At 37.4% G+C, this 15,533-nt stretch overlaps 1 long non-coding RNA gene across 1 annotated transcript in view; it reads right to left on the bottom strand.

Annotated features, from left to right (window-relative positions):
• The window catches only part of LOC309821445, a 30,643-nt gene that overhangs the window by 2,593 nt on the left and 12,517 nt on the right, over positions 1-15,533 (bottom strand). The gene's annotated exons all lie outside the window — the stretch shown is intronic.

The following is a 15,533-nucleotide window of genomic DNA, read 5'->3' as shown; positions in this document are numbered from 1 at the left end:
TGGAGAGGCTGGCAAGCGGCCAAATCCAGGAAAACCTGCAGTGCTAAGTTAAGGAGTTTGGACTCAATCCCCAACACAATGGGATGTCACAAAAATATCATAATCAGAGGAAGAGACTGAGCTACATCTATGGCTTGTCTCTTCTTCCATCTCAAAGTTTAAAGGAGAGCTGTACAGTTGAAAAGAAGCTCAAGGTGAGAAATTCCTATGTTACCTTTATTTTTTTTTTTTTTTTTTTTTTTTTTTTTTGCGGTATGCGGGCCTCTCACCGCTGTGGCCTCTCCCGTCGCGGAGCACAGGCTCCGGACGCGCAGGCTCAGCGGCCATGGCTCACAGGCGCAGCCGCTCCACGGCATGTGGGATCTTCCCGGACCGGGGCACGAACCCGCGTCCCCTGCATTGGCAGGCGGACTCTCAACCACTGCGCCACCAGGGAAGCCCGTTACCTTTATTTTTTAAGAATTAAGATCATGTAATACAGGCTCGTTAAAATAAATTCAAACAGTAGAGAAGTACATAAAATAAAAGAGGAAAATTTCATTTCAAGCCTGACTTCTCCCCATCCCCTCAACCAAATCTTACTCCCCAGGGTTAATCACTATGAAGAGTTTCATGTAAATCCATGTATATATGTTCTAAATATATACAAAAGCATTTACATATAACACAGATCTTTTTGTGAGTTCTCTAATAGAGAATGCATTGTGCTACATATCTTGGTCTGCAACTTGACTTTTTCGCTTAATATATCGTCAGTCCAGATTGATCTCATTCTTTTGGACTGCATAGTATTCCACTATACGGTAAGGGTATGTTTCACATGTATTTATCCATTTCCCTGTTGGTGGTCATTTAGGCAGTTCCTAATTTTCTGTCATTGCTGCAGTGTACGTCCTTGACTATTGCACACCTATGTTTGTTTTCTTAAAGGATGTTTTCTTAGGATTGGAATTACTAGGTTAAAGGACCTAAGAAGTTGTTTCATTTTGTTTTCATCCAGAGTATACAAGAGTGTTCATTTCCCCCAACTATGGCCAAGCTTGGTATTATCAAGTTTTGAACCTTTACCCATCTGATAGATGAGAGATGTTATCTCATGGTTGGCTCAACTGATTGTTAGTAAGCTTGATCATCTTTCATATATTTATTGGATAAATATATTTATTTTTGTCTATGAATTGACTTTTTACAAACTCTACAGGTCAGAGATTCTTAAATCTGGGGTTCCAGAGCCCCTGATATATGGTATGAAATTTTCTGTGTGTATTGGATGTGCCTTATTCTCAGGATAAGGTCCCAGAAATATTGAGAACCACTGATCTTAAACTCTGTAAGCTGAGAGGAACATGTGAAAAGAAAGAAGCAGGAATAGAAGGAAGGATGTGAAAGGAGTGAGGGCAGGGTTCCGTGTTTAGTTATATGCATGTACACACACACACACACACACACACACACACATCTTTTCTTATCTTACCCTCATCAATATTAACTTTCCCAATAACACTCCCTCGTTTCCCTCCCCAGAAGGACCCCCAGCCACATAGGGGGTACTAGATCATTGTAGATGGGGCTCACTTCTTACTAATATTTGGACACATATCACAGAGAATGCTGACAAACCACTCAAGACGCTTCTTTATTTACATTTTGGTTCATCAAAACATCCAAAAACCTTATACATACAAGCCGTAATTTATTTATTTGAGACCATGGAAAAGCCACTGACTTCAATTTTATCTCATAAATATTTCTCTACTCTACGCATGTCTCTTCATTTCCACTCCAACCATCACATCTTGCTTTGACCACTGCAGCACCCTCCCAACTTGCCTCCCCACATCCTATCTGCCCTCCTCCCTTATCCCCTGTCTGCACTTTAACCTGAGCTATCTTTTCATTTCAACATCCACCAGCTTACACCCCACTCAAGGCTCCCCTTTGCTCTTGAACTAAAAAGCCAGCCACTTGACATGTGCAGCTACCTGGAGCTACCTGGTCTGCTCATCTACCTCTTCTCTTACGCTAAGTCCCTCCTCCCTCCCTCTGGCTATAGCCATACCTGGAACACTAGAGGCACTCTCTCTCCCACTCTGCAATCTTTGTTATTCTGTTTCTTCTGCTCCAATGCTTTCTCTCCCCCTCTTTCCTTGAGTGAACTTCTACTCAGCTTAAAAATAACTTCCTGGATCATCCAGGCCAAGTCATGTGCTGCTGTCTCATGCTTTCATAGCACCCTCTACTTTTTTTCTAAGCACTTATCCCAAATTTGCAATTACATAGTTCATTAACATCTGCTTCCCTCTGGCAGGTGAGTGCCATAAAGATAGAAATAGGATCTGTTCTGTTCAGCTCTGAAATCCCAGTGCTCAGAGTAGGGTTGACACAGAGCAGGTGATCAATAAATACTGTTGAAGGGAGGGAGAAAAATGATGCTATTGTCAATGGTCCCTTGTAGGCTTTTATTTTCCTATACATTTTCCTTCAAATATGTCCTCGATACAGAAATTGGCTATTTCAGGTCATTCCCATTACTTATCAGGGACCCACTGTATGTGTACTAGGCACTTTTCCAGGAGCAGGGGGACACCACAGTGAACAAAATAGACCAATCTTCTCCTTTCTGAGCTTACATTCTAGGAAGAGGAAACAGAGAGTAAACATAATAGATAAGTAAATTATAAGGATACTTAGAAGGTGAAAAGTGTCTTGGAGAAATATAAAGCCGGGTGAGTTGGATAAGAAAAGAGAAAGAGAAGGGGGAGCTAGCACCCGTTCACTGTGTGTTAAAAAAAAATACGGAGACCGAAATAGAAAGGGTGTGAGTACTCTCATGAAGTCTAAAATAAATTTGAGAAACACAAGGGAAGTAGATACAGCCACACATCAACCCCGGTATCGTGTATGCCTGTGCGTGAGCTGCATTGAGGGCATGGCCGCCAGATTGCAGTAGCTCCTCCCACCTTCTGTGCTTCACCGTCCTTCTCAAGAACGTCATACTTCTAAATGTTACTCTTTTCCTCTGAACCCTCTGTTCCTCCCCCGCAAAGTTGGTGGAGCTTTCTTCCACGTTCCTACAACCTTTAGATCATCTCTGTACGACGTCACTCATCTCCTTGTCCTGTAACGATCTGTCCACGCATGTGCCAGCCCTACTGAACTACAGAAACTCCTTAAGAGAGGGGACCAAGTCCCAGCACCCAGTATCTGATTGGTTCCAGCACTTGGTGATATATTGGGTTGGCCAAAAGATTCATTCGGTTTTTCCTGTAAGATGGCTCTAGTAGCACTCAGTTGTCTTTAACTTCATTCGAAACAATTTTGTTAGATTGTATTGTGACAGCTGTCATATCAGCATGCATTAAAAAACAATCTTATCAAAATTAGTGAATTTTTGGGTAGCCATTTTAATACTGAAGATGGAAGAAAAAGACAACATTTTCCATGTATTATGCTTTATTATTTCAAGAAAGGTAAAAACACAACTGAAACGCACCAAAAGATTTGTGCAGTGTATGGAGAAGGTTCTGTGACTGATCGAACGTGTCAAAAGTGGTTTGCAAAGTTCCGTGTTGGAGCTTTCTTACTGGATGATGCTCCATGGTAGGGTAGACCAACTGAAGTTGATAGCAATCAAACTGAGACATTAATTGAGAACAATCAATGTTATACCACGCGGGAGATAGCCAACATACTCAAAATATCCAAATCAAGCACTGAAAAATTATTTGCACCAGCTTGGTTATGTTCATCACTTTGATGTTTGGGTTCCACATAAGTTAAGCGAATAAACCTTCCTGACCATATTTCTGCATACTATTCTCTACTGAAACGTAATGAAAACGTTCTGTTTTTAAAACAAATTGTGACCGGCAATGAAAAGTGGATACTGTACAATAATGTGGAACAGAAGAGATTGTGGCGCAAGTGAAATGAACCATCACCAACCACACCAAAGGCTGGTCTTCATCCAAAGAAGGTGATGTTGTGTATATGGTGGGATTGGAAGGGAGTCCTCTATTATGAGCTCCTTCCGGAAAACCAAATGATTAATTCCAAAAAGTACTGCTCCCAATTAGACCAATTGAAAGCAGCACTCGTCGAAAAGCGTCTGGAATTAGTCAACAGAAAACACATAATCTTCCATGAGGATAATGCAAGACCGCATGTTTCTTTGATGACTAGGCAAAAACTGTTGCAGCTTGGCTGGGAAGTTCTGATTCATCTGCCGTATTCACCAGACATTGCACCTTTGGATTTCCATTTATTTCGGTCTTTACAAAATTCTCTTAATGAAAAAAATTTCAATTCCCTGGAAGACTATAAAAGGCACCTGGAACAGTTCTTTGCTCAAAAAGATAAAAAGTTTTGGGAAGATGGAGTTATGAAGTTGCCAGAAAAATGGCAGAAGGTAGTGGAAGAAAATGGTGAATACATTGTTCAATAAAGTTCTTGGTGAAAATGAAAAATGTGTCTTTTATTTTTACCTAAAAACCAAAGGAAACTTTTGGCCAACCCAATAGAAAATGCTCAAAGGGGCCTCCCTGGTGGTGCAGTGGTTGAGAGTCCGCCTGCCGATGCACAGGACACAGGTTCATGCCCCGGTCCGGGAGGATCCCACATGCCGCGGAGCGGCTGGGCCCGTGAGCCATGGCCGCTGAACCTGCGCGTCCGGAGCCTGTGCTCCGCAACGGGAGAGGCCACAACAGTGAGAGGCCCGCGTAACGCAAAAAAAAAAAAAAAAAAAAAAAAAAAAGTGCTCAAAGTATTTGATAAATGAGGGGATGAAAGAATGGATAATAAATGAATGAATGAACAGAAACAGAGTTGGAATGAGTGTGACTATGACAATCAGAACGCATCTTGTCCTGCACCTGGGTTCTCTAGAGATTCTCCATATTTGTGTATGCTGTTCTTCAACACTTCTGGATCCCAGGAATATTGGAATGGTCAGATAAGTTATTCTCTAAAGCGAATAAAAATGCTTGGGTAGGGGCTCATTTGTCAGTTACAAAATCTATTTAGTAGGTCTGAAAAGCATTTTTAAAATTAACTATATCAACTATATTTCAACTTAAATATTTTTAATTAACTAGAATACTTGATAAAATAAGAGTGCATCAAAATGAATAAGGGTAAGTGGTTTTGTGACACGTGGCCCAATTTTCCCATAACATCCCCAGTTTATTCCTGTTGGCTCAGCATAGTTACTTTAAAAAAATAATAACTTTCCTAGTTTGTACAATAAACTAAGAGATCATTTTCATTATATATACGTATGTGTATAATGTGTCTACTGGTTTGTGAAGTAAAGTTATTTCTTACCGGGGACTATGGTCCAGAAAAGTCTGAAAACGGCTTTTCTGGAGAAGGTCAAACTTTTGAAACTCTGAAGAAGCATCATGGAGGAGAAAAGCTAGGGAGAAGCAGAGAGAAGAAAAGAATACCTGGATGCCTTCCTCATCCTCACACTACCCCTTTCGGGAGGCAGAACCATTCCATCTTACAAATCTGAGAACTAAAGCCCAGAGAGCTTAAAGACCTTGCCCAAGTCATAGTGCCAGCATTGAAATCTAGGTCTACACATGGGAAAAAGTAAAAGCATTTTGTCCTACACATAAAGAAGGGAAAGTATTCTTTCCAATTCTTGGAGATGGCAACATTTGTAGCCACATAAAAACTTAGGAGGGTATAATGCAGCACATCTCCCACTCTAGTATTATGAGTTTTATAGTTTAATAAACATATTTTTATTTAGAAGTATTTTGCATTTGGAACTGCTTAATATTTTGACTCAGATGGCAGTTCTTAATTATGGACTGAAAAAGTGGATAAATGTTTAGAAGTGATGAAATAAGTCCTGCTAGGCAAAAGCACAGAAAATGAGCTGTTCTGTGTAGAGAGTACATTAGTAAAGAGTGCAGGATCTGGAGACAGACAACAAAGGTCCAAACCTTAATAGCTATGGGACTGTGGACAGGCTTTTAAGTTTTTCTGTGCTTTAGTTTACTTATTTATAAATGGTGCCTACCTCACAGGGTTCTTGCAGAGGCTAAATGAGATAATTCACATACCACTCTGAACATGCTTCCTGGAATGTGGTAAATGCTCAGAAATGTCAGCTGCTCTAAACAAGAATGGAAATCAAGACTATTGTTCCCTCTTTATCTTTACTTCTTTTTTTTTTTTTTTTTTTTTTTTTTTTTTGCGGTACGCGGGCCTCTCACTGCTGTGGCCTCTCCCGTTGCGGAGCACAGGCTCTGGACGCGCAGGCTCAGCGGCCATGGCTCACGGGCCCAGCTGCTCCACGGCATGTGGGATCCTCCCAGACCGGGGCACGAACCCATGTCCCCTGCATCGGCAGGCGGACTCTCAACCACTGCGCCACCAGGGAAGCCCTATCTTTACTTCTCGTTGGCATACACCCCTACCTTCAATGGTCTTCCTCTAGATTTTCTTACATTCCTGAAATAACCCTTACTCCTTTGGTCATGATGCATTATTTCTTTAAGAGATTGCTAGGCTCAATTTGCTAGTATTTTGCTAAGGGTTTTTGTGACTATGTTCATGAGGCATACTGATCTATAGTTGTTTTTCTTTTTTTCTCTCTTGTAATGTTACTGTCAGATTTTCATATCAAGGTGATGCTGGCCTCTTGAAATGAGTTTGGAAGTATTTCATCCTCCTATTTTCTGAAAGAGTTTGTGAAACATTGGTATGCTTCTTTCTTAAATATTTGATAGAATTCACAAGTGAATCCATGTTTTCTTTGTGGGAAATTTTTTAATTTATACATTTAATTTCTTTACTAGATTTAAGGATATTCAGGTTTTCTACTTCTTCTTCAGTCATATTTGGTAAGTTGTATCTTCTATAGAATTTGCCCATTCATTTAAGTTGTTAAATTTATGTATGTAAAATTATTCATATGTTCATTTATCATCCTTGTGATGTCTATAGCATCTGTAGCACATCCCACTTTCATTCCTGATATTGACAGTTTGTGTCTTTGACCTTTTTTTTTTCTTAATGAATCTAGCTAGAGGTTTATACATTTTGTTGAAATTTACCAACCAGTTTTCAGTTTCGTTGACTCTGTTATTTTTTTTATATGTCATTAATTTCTGCTTTCGTCTTTATCTTCTCCCTTCTATTTTCTTCAGGTTTAATTTGTTCTTTCTTTCTTTTTAAGGTATACTCTTAGATTATTGATTTTAGACCTTTTTTCTTTTCTGATATAAACATTTAACTATACATCTCCCTTGGGATTCTGCTTTAACAACTCATAAATTTGATACATGTTTTTATTTTCATTTTCGTTCAAAATGTTTTCTAAATTTCCTTGTGATTTCTTCTTTGACCACCCATGTGTTGTTTTTTTTTTCCCCTTGGCCACGCGAGACAGCATGCAGGAACTTAGTTCCCCAACCAGGGGTCGAACCCATGCCCCCTGCAATGGAAGCACAGAGTCCTAACCACTGGACTGCCAGGGAATTCCCAATCCATATGTTGCTTAGAAGTGTGTTGTTTAATTCCTAAATATATGGAGATTTCCCAAATAGCTCTTATTCAATTCTAATTTTATTTCACTATGGTCAAAGGACAAATTCTATGATTGCAATACTTTTAAATTTGTTAGCACTTGTTTTATGACTAACATATGGTCTCTTTTGGTTAATTAAATGATTTCCCCAATGCCACACAACTTATTAATTTCAAAGAATTTAAGTGATTCCCAGACTTCTGACTCATTCTGTCAGGTTTTGTTTCATGTATTTTGAAGCTCTATTACATTTAAGATTGTCATATCTTCCTGATGAATTGACTCCTTTATCATTATGAAAGCTCCTTTCTTGTTCCTAGTTGTCTGCTTTGTCTAATATTAATATAGCTACTCCAGCTTTCTTGTAATTAGAGTTTGCATAGTATATCTTTTTCCATCCTCTTTATTTTAACGTACCTGGTCTATATATTTAAAGTGGTTTTCTTTTTTTTTTTTTTTTGCGGTACGTGGGCTTCTCACTGTTGTGACCTCTCCCATTGTGGAGCACAAGTTCAGCGGCCATGGCTCATGGGTCCAGCTGCTCCGCGGCATGTGGGATCTTCCCAGACCGGGGCACGAACCCGTGTCCCCTGCATCGGCAGGCGGACTCTCAACCATTGCGCCACCAGGGAAGCCCTAAAGTGGTTTTCTTACACAAAGCATGTAATATAATCTTACCTTTTAAATCTAGATTGACAATCTCTGACTTTTAATTGGAGTTTTTAGACCATTTATATTTAGTATAATTATCAATATGGTTAAGTTTAAATCTGCCATTTACTATTTGTGTTCTATTTGTCTCATCTTTTCTTGTTACTTTTTTCTTCCTTTCCTGCTTCTTTTGAATTAATTGATACTTCTTAGTATTCCATTTATACATAGCACTGTCAGTGATACATATTTTTTCTTAACTTATTAAACTTTTAGTGATTGCGTTACCCTTTACGATATGTATTTTAACTCATAATATATATTCAAATAATATTATATCACTTTGTATACAACATAAAACCCTTACAACTATGAACTGCTATTTTCCTCACCCTGTCCTTCAAGTTATTGTCATACATTTTACTTCTAATATTTGATAATTCTCAAAAATACATTATAATATTTTTTATACAGTGAAATTAACTTTTTAAAGAAACAAAATCTTGTATATTTGTCCACATATTTAGCACTTCTGGCACACTATACTCCAAGTTTTCATCTGGTATCATTTTGTTTTAGCCTGAATAATTTTCTTTAACACTCTTGTAGTATGTATCTGCTGGCAAAATAATTCCCTCAAGTTTTGTTTGTCTGATAAAGTTTTTATTTCACTTTTGTTTTCGAAGGACATTTTCAATGGATACAGAATTCTAAGGTGACTTTATTTCTTCAGCACTCTAAAGATGTTATTTCATTGTTTTCTGGCTAGAAAAGTTTCTGAGGTGAAATGTATTGTCTCTCTTATGTTTGTTCCTCTTTGTCAAATCTGTATTTTTCTCTAACTGCTTTTAAGGTTCTCTTCAATGCTGGTTTTCAGCAATTTGACTATTATGTGCCTTAATTTCTTTATGAGCTTTTAAGGTTTTGGATTTATGAAATATAGTTTTCATCAAATCTTAAAGTATTTCAGCCATTATTTCTTCAAATATTTTTTCTGCCCCCTCTTCCTTTTCCCATTTACAGTAGATAATTTTATATTATCCCACAGATCACTGAACCTCTTCTCCTTTATTTTTTTCAGTCTTTTTTTTCTCTCTGTGGTTCATCTTGGATCAATTCAATTGCTAGGTTTACTAATCTTTTCTTCTGCAGTGCCTAATCTGCTGTTAATCCTATCCAGCAAAATCTTCAGTTCAGATATTGTAGTTTTCATCTCTAGAAGTTTCATTTGGTTCTTTTTATACCTTTCACTTTTCTTCTGATTCTTTTATTGTTTTCCTTTAAATACTTATACATAATAATAAAGTCTGTTTTAACACCCTTGTCCACTAATTCTATTACCTTGTCATTTCTAGGTCTGTTTCTCTTAACTAATTCTTCTCCTTGTTGTAGGTTTTTTTTTTTTTTGGTCCACTTTTTAGCATGTCTAGTTATTTTTTATTTGATATTGACAAGTGTCTGCATTGTGTTGTCTTCTTTGGATCTTCAGTCTAATGCTCTCCCAACTGACCTATTTTGGCTACCCTGTGTTGTCTTCTTTTAAAGAACATTGGACTTTATTTTGGTGGGTGGTGAAGTTAATTGCTCATCAGTTTGATTCCATCAAGACCTGCTTTTAAGAGGTTGGAGTTGTGCTATCCAATGGTAATCACTATATGGCTATTGAAATATTACTAATCTGAATTAATATGTGATATAGGTATAAAATACACAACAGATTTTGAAGATTTAGTATGAAAAAAAGAATGCAAACATTTTCATTAATAATTTTATATTGATTACATGTTGAATTGATAATATTTTAGATATACTGGGTTAAATAAAATATATTATTAAAATTAATTTTACCTATTTATTTTTACTTTTTTTATTGTGGTTACCAGACATTTAAAATTACATATATGGTTTGCATTATATTTCTATTGGTCAGTGCTAGTCTAGAGCAGCGGTCAAACTACAGCCCATAGGCTGGCCACCTGTTTTTGTTAATAAAGTTTTATTGGAACACAGCCACACCCATTCACTTATGTATTGTCTGTGGCTGCCTTCACACAATAGTGACAGAACTGACTAGCTGTGATGGAGACCATATGACCCACAAGCCAAAAATATTTGCTATCTGTAAATTTAAGAAAATATTTCCAACACTGTTCTAGAGGATCTTTCCCTCCAAGGATAGTTCAGACTCACTACTAATGTATGATTACTTTAGAGTCTCCACTGGATGTTCCAAGGATGAACAAGGACTCACCCCTTTGGCTAGTCAAACTCCGAACATTTTCTCACTTCATGAGTGCCCTGGGATTTATTCAGTTTAAAATTCATCAGTCTTTTCTGCCCAGCCTTGTGGAGTGTCATTCTATACATTTGTGTCTTGGTATTCAACAAAAACACAAGACATCCCTACACTACATGTTCCTGGAGCTCTTTTTCTGCATAGCTCCCTCCTTCCCAAAATTCTGCCTTACTACAGACTCCCAAAACTCCAACCTCCATCTCATCAACTCAGCAAGGCTGCCAGGATCTGTTTGGATCTACAGTCTAGAAATTGCTTCCAGGCAGAAAGCCAGGGCAATTATCAAGCTCACTATGGTTCTCTTCTCTCAAGGATCACAGTCCTATGCAGACTGTTGTCCAATGTCTGAAAGTCAGTGTTTCATATTTTATCTAACTTTCTAATTATTTACAGTGGGCAGTTAAGTCTGGTCATTGTTATTCCACCATGCCTTGAAGGGGAAATCCCCTCTACTTATCTTTTGATAGGTGGAATTTTCTAGATAGTGTACCCTAGCCCTTCAGACTTTCCAAAGGACATTTGTTGGATTTAACTGACTTGTGTGGAAACAGAGGGGTAAGGTAGATCCTTTCCTGGTGGATTTGCCTAAGTAGTTGATGATACACTATATTTTTGCTGACCTGGATTTCGCATGTCCAGGTTGTGACAGAAAGGACACAGATAATTTTATAGGAGAATCTGAAAGCAGGTTAATCTTGGGCTGTACATTTCTGAATTCATTTCTCCATTTATATCAGAGGTACAACAGACACATTAGTAGACCCCCAAAGATGTGACTCTTAAAAGTTTAAGAAGTAATTGCCATAAGTTCCAGATGCTGTATTAAATTAAACAGATATAACTATCTCCGGGAGTTTATAATTAAAAAGAAAGAAATGATCCAAAATATAAATAGGTGATAGATATAGATAGATATATAGATAGATGAAAAAAGGGGGTTGTTTTATATTAGCAGCATCTCTTTATTAAGGGATGAAATTCTAATTAGCTGGCCACAAACACACAAAAAGAATGTATGATTAATTTTTTTGTACCTGATTAGAAAATTAGGTACAATTTTTTTGTACCTGATTAGAAAATTTTCAGAAAAATGTGGGGAAACAATCTATTTGTTGAAAATAAGATGAGAAGTGATAGTTTAGCCAAAGGGGAGAGGAGTGACAGAAAGGACTGGGAAGGGTATAACACTGAAGATGTGGGTCAAAAATAGGTTATCCAAGAATCAAATAAAGGGGCAGAAGGTTAAAGCAGTCAAAGGAGAGAAAAGGAGAGGAGAGAGAAGACGGAAAAGTAAAGGATTGGGGGCACAATAGTGCCGGGGACATTGTAGATGTTCAATGAAGATTGGGTGGATGGATGGATGGGTGGGTGGATGGATGGATGGATGATGGATGGATGGATGGACAGTCAGAAGAATATAATAGAAAAGGATAAATTGATGGCTGAGGGTGAGAATTCAGTCTTATTACAGACAAAGAAGGAATAATGAAGATAGAGGGAATTATAGTGTTGGATTTTGTAGGATGTCAATTTGTAACTATTTAAAGTGCAGATAAGTTTTCCTCTAGCTAACTCATGTGTAAGACCACAAGTTAAAGGTGACTTTCTTAAAGAGGGCTTTTCTGACTATTAATCTAAATTAAATCATCCATTTTTTCCTCTCTTGGCATTCTATATTTTTCCTTTATAACACTTACCACAGTTTGTAAACAATATTTTTGGCAATTATTTGTTTAATATCTGTTCCCCACTAGACTATAGGCTCCCTGAGGGAAAGAACTATGCCTTTTTTTGCTAACTACTCTGTCTTTAGGGCCCAGCATAAAGCTTGGCACATGTGAAGCTCCCAATAAATATTTGTTGACTAAATGCACAAATAAGTGCATGAATCCATGAGCGAATGAGGTTGGGACATGGGGAAATGCAAAGCTGTGAGGCTTATCCAGCCTCATGAGGATTGAGGCCTATTAATTCAAGGAATGGCTGTAGTGCAATATAAAATGCCCTGGAAATAGCCAAGACACAGAAGCAACCTACATGTACATCGACAGATGAATGGATAAAGATGTGATACATACATACAATGGAATATTACTTAGCCATAAAGAGAATGAAATAATGCCATTTGCAGCAACATGGATAGACCTAGAGATTACCATACTAAGTGAAATCAGACAGAGAAGGATAAATACCATATGATATCACTTATACATGGAATCTAAAAAAACTGATACAAGTGAATTTATTTACAAAACAGAAACAAACTCACAGACATAGAAGACAAACTTATGGTTACCAAATGGGAAGAGGGGAGGATAAATTAGGAGTTTGGGATTAACAGATACACACTACTATATATAAAATAGATAACTAACAAGGACCTACTGTATAGCACAGGGAACTATATTTAATATCTTGTAATAACCTATAATGGAAAAGAATCTGAAAAATAATATATATATATATATTACTGTACACCTGAAACTAACACAGCATTGTAAATCAATTATACTTTAAATTGAAAAATAAAATAAAAATTTTAAAAATGCCTTGGAATTGGAATCATAAAGTCTGAGTTTAACACCTGCCTCTGTTGTTTACTTGTTGTCTTAATTAGGGCAAGATAACTTATCCAAGCTTCTGATCTCTCAAATGAGGATAATACACCTCACATGGTTGTTATGAAGCTTCAATGAAGAAATTATTCAGAACTTCTCAAAGGTTTTCTCCCAAGAACCCCTCAGGGAAGTGGGGTGGGGGTTGTAGTTCACATCTCTGTTGAACTGAAGGCACACTCAAAACAAAAGCAACTTTTTTGAAATAGGTTTCATCTTGAAAGTTTATATTTTATACTATAATATATACCTATATTGTTTCAGTATTTAAATTATGTTTTAAATTGTTCACTGCTAATTTACTTAAATTTTTTCCCATAAAATAATTGAACAAAATGGATGCTCATAAAAAATGCCTTGTATTATCCTTTGGTTTTCCATATTTATGAGAAGCATGGATTTATGTGAAGTGGCCTCCCACATGATGGTTGGTCCTCCATAATTTTGCTGAACCTGAATCTGTCCACCAGAGGAGCAGCAAGGTTAGTTCAACAGGCAAAACAGATAATATGAGGAGGATTCCCTCCATAGAGGCAGTGCCAAGGCAGGTTTGCTAGTCTGGACATAAATCAAGGGTAAAGGTTAGAAAGGATCTATAACTTCATTTAAACCTATATAATCAAAAGGAAAATGATCATTGCTATGTAAACTGTAGAATTTATATACTAGATAATTATATATTCATTATAAATAATTACATTTATTTATAATAAATATATTATTTATATTTTAGTTATAATAAATATATTATTATATATAATGTTATCACATAATACAACATATTGAACTATCTTCAGAGAGAAAATTGTCAAAGATTACTCCTATCTTTTGTTTTATTCTTAGAACCAAATGTAAAAAAAAAAAAACCTCCACCCTCTATACTAACAACTAGAAATTGTCAGTTCTAAATCTGAACTAGCCCTAAATATATGCTCTATACATTTAGCTGTGGCTCACTTTCCATTGCCAAGGTTTCAATCCAGTGAAAACATTAAACACAGTATCACTAAAGCAAACCCCCATACGAACTAAATGTGGTCTGCCCTCAGTTTCCTCATTATAAAGTGGGGTCAGCAATACTTACTTCACAGGCTGGTTATAGCACTAAATGCAATGATGCCTATGAGTGTGCCAGGTACAGTGCCTGGCACACTGTAACCAGGACCACCTGAGTTCTAGGCTTCATTCACTGCTCTGTCATCGATGCCCACCTATTATGGGCTGAATTGTGTCCCATGCCCACCCCCTTGGCCAAATCCATATGTTGAAGTCCTAACATCCAATACCTCAGAATATGACCATATTTGGAGATAGGGTCTTTAATGGAGTAATTAAGTTAAAATGAGGATTAGGGTAGGCCCTAATCCAATATGTCTGGTGTCCTTATAAGAAGAGGAAATCTGGACACAGACAAGTACAGAGGGAAGACAATGTGAAGACATAGGGAGAGACCATCTTACAAGCCAAGGATCCAGGTCTGGAACAGATCCTGCCGTCACGGCCCTAACAAGGAACCAATTCTGCGGACCACTTCATCTCAGATTTCTAGCCTCCAGATATGTGAAAAAATAAACTTCTGTTGTTTAAGACACTTAGTCTGTGGCATTCCTAGCAAACTAATATACGACTGGAATGAAAGCTCCATGAAAGCAGAGGTTTTTCTTTTCTTTTTGTTCAGTGATGTACCCTGAGTGCTTAGAACAGAGCCTGACACAGAGCAAGCGCCTAGTAATTGTTGAACTATTACATAAATGTCCAGTCCTGTACTTGGCACAAGATATTTAGCAAATATTTGAAGACTGAATAAATGATGCTATTTCCCAAATACCAAATCAGGACATAGGTTGAAAAAAAAACTTCTGTAAGTATATTTATGTAAGCAGTGTAAAACTTTCAATATTAAATCACACTTGACAATCACCTCAATTGAAGAGGGCAAATGTCATGAAATTCAAGCTGGTCTGGGAAAATCCAGCTTTGGTAGAATCAGTTGCCAACTGTTTGATGTCCCTACCCCTTGACCTAAATTGAAGCACCGTACATACAGCTCTCACTTGCTTTTCCAACCTCTTTTCTCCAAGTCTTCCACACTTTGCTGGAACCACTGTGGTCTCTGCATCTGTTCCAGATACACCAGGCTCAACTCAAATCCCTCCTCCCACATGAAGCCTTTGCTGACCCTCTGAAGCCAAGGCTTATTTGGCTTCAGATATTTATTTATTTATTTGGACTACTTTTTAAAAAAACATATCATCTACTTCCTCATACCATCGGTTATCTTTGGGTGAAGATATCTTTCTGGTTTCCATTTTAGATTGAAAGGTCTCTGAGGACAGGGATGTTGTAAATTACTTAATTCTACCCCTATCTAAGTAGAGGTCCAGCAAATATTGTAGATTATAAAATTATGTCATTGGAAAACGGCATAGTC

This window comes from Grampus griseus (genome assembly GCF_964374135.1).
Source record: "Grampus griseus genome assembly, chromosome: 4".
Lineage (NCBI taxonomy): Eukaryota > Metazoa > Chordata > Mammalia > Artiodactyla > Delphinidae > Grampus > Grampus griseus.
This window is presented reverse-complemented; position numbering and strand designations above follow the sequence as displayed.